The following is a 2,380-nucleotide window of genomic DNA, read 5'->3' on the forward strand; positions in this document are numbered from 1 at the left end:
TGTGTTCATGGGATTGAACTAAGGCCTTCAAGGCAACACCTTTGCCTGTTGAGCCATCCTAAAAAATCTCCTATCCAAAAGGGCAACCTGCCTCAGTGTCTATCTTGAACCTCTAATCTGAGATCTTACATAATCTAAATCTAATCATGACATATAGTAAACAAGCCAAAATTAACATGCATTCTCCAAAAGAACAAGCCTGGGCTGGCAGGATGGCTCAGCAGGAAAGAGACCTGCTTGCAGCTGGGTTGTTTCTCATTCCTGATCCACAGAGGAAAGGGAAAGGTTAGCCCTTAGTTAATGTGTGTGCATCATACAGATATGTGACCTATAGCCTCAGATTACTTAGGATGCTTGATAAACTTCCATTGGGGAAGTGAGGATTACAGACTCACAAACAGCCACAGCAGGGCAGCCTTCATTTATTTTGTACCAGTTGTGAGAGTAGAGAGAGAAAAAGGCCTGTGTAGTTCATAGCCCAAAGCCAATATTACGTGGGTTTTGATAGAATGAAATCTACATGTTAGGGGGCTGGAGAGTTGGCTCAGCGGTTAAGAGCACGGACTGTTCTTGTAGAGGACCCAGGTTTCAATCCCAGCACCCACATGGCGACTAACAACTGTCTATAACTCCAGTTCCAGGGGATTCTATGCCTTCTTCTGACCTCCATGGGCATTGTATGACACAGGTGCACTTATACATATGCAGGTAATACACTCATAGTCCCATAGTCTTAAAAATTTTTTTAAAAAGGACTCTGCATGTTATGTCAGGGATGCAGGTGACACAGTTTAGTTTGCATCCTTGGTGCTAAGAGAATTTTTGTTCCTAGATCTGGACCATGTGAATTCTTAACAGAAGTTCATCAGTTGAAGAGAAATAATGTGATATATAAATTTGCATCTTCAGGAATAAGTGAACACCAAAAATAGTAAACTTCTGGGTATATTCAAAGGAACTTTTTCTTTCTTTAAAAAAAAAATGTTCATTAGTTAGGCCTTTAATCCCAGCATTTGGGAACTCAGTAAGTTCGAGGCCAACCTGGTCTACATAGTGAGTTCCAGACCAGCAGCTGGGGCTACAGGGAGTCTCTCTCTCTCTCTCTCTCTCTCTCTCTCTCTCTCTCTCTCTCTCAAAAAAAAAAAGGTGGGGGTGCTGGAGTGATGGCTCAATTGTTAAGAGCACTGGCTGCTCTTACAGAGAAATCAGGTTTGAGTCCTAGCACCCATATAGTTACAAACAATCATCTGTAACTCCAGTTCCAGGGATCCAACTCTTCTGACCTCCAAGGGCGTTGTACGACATGCAGTTTTGCAGTTCACCTACCTACATGCAGACAATACACTCACACACATTAAAAAAGAAAAAGAAAAAAAATCGTTTTAGCTGGGTATGGTGGCACAGGTCTATGATCCCAGTGGAAGAGAATCTTTGAGATTCTATTAATTTGAAAATGTCCGTTCTGAGTAGAAAAATTTATACTTACTAATTTTCATATTCATATAGTGTTTTCTCCAATCTGTGGCTAAACTTATTAAGTGAATTCTTTATTTTTATTATTTTTTGTTTGTCTGTTTGCTTTTTTGAGATAGGATCTCTCTATAACCCCAGCTAGCCTGGAACTCACTATGTAGACCAGGCTGGCCTCAGTCTCGCAGAGATCCACCTGCCTCTGCCTCCTGAGTGCTAGGATTAAAGGCGTGTGCCACCACACCTGGCTTTTTTATTATTTTATTTTAATTATTTATGTGTGTGTTGTGTGCATATGTGCACTTATGTGTGTGGGTGGACACACTGTGAGTACACATTCAGAGGCCAGAGGATTCTACATCGTGGTCTTCCTCTGTCACTCTTCATCTTAACCCTTTGAGACAGGGTTCCTCATTAAACCTGAAACTCACCGTTTCAGCTAGACTGGCTGGTCAGTGAGCCCCTGGGATCTGCCTGTCCCTGAACCCCATCCCTGCTGGGGTTACAGGCATGTGCAGTCATGCCTGGCTCTTTTGCTCTTTCTCACTGAGCCATCTTCCCAGAACCCCCTTTTTGTTTTTCATCTTGGGATTTCCATTTCTGGACTTCCAACTTTTTTTGAGACAGGGTCTCACTATGTAGTTCCAGCTAGCCTGGAACTCACTACTTAGGCTAAGCTATCCTTGAAATTAAAGAGATCCACTTGCCTTTTCCTCCCGCATTCTGGGATTAAATGTGTGCATCACCACATCCAGCCACATTTTTATTTTCAAGGGTTTTTTTTTTCTTTATTTCAATAGTTTGTCTTCTGTACTGAAATTTCTTTATTTTTTATTACATTTATTTTTAATGTGTGTGGACGTCAGAAGCCAACCTGAAGGAGTTGGTGCTCTCCTTCACCATGTTGTTC

Source organism: Nannospalax galili, unplaced genomic scaffold, assembly GCF_000622305.1.
Source record: "Nannospalax galili isolate Female #2095 unplaced genomic scaffold, S.galili_v1.0 scaffold137, whole genome shotgun sequence".
Lineage (NCBI taxonomy): Eukaryota > Metazoa > Chordata > Mammalia > Rodentia > Spalacidae > Nannospalax > Nannospalax galili.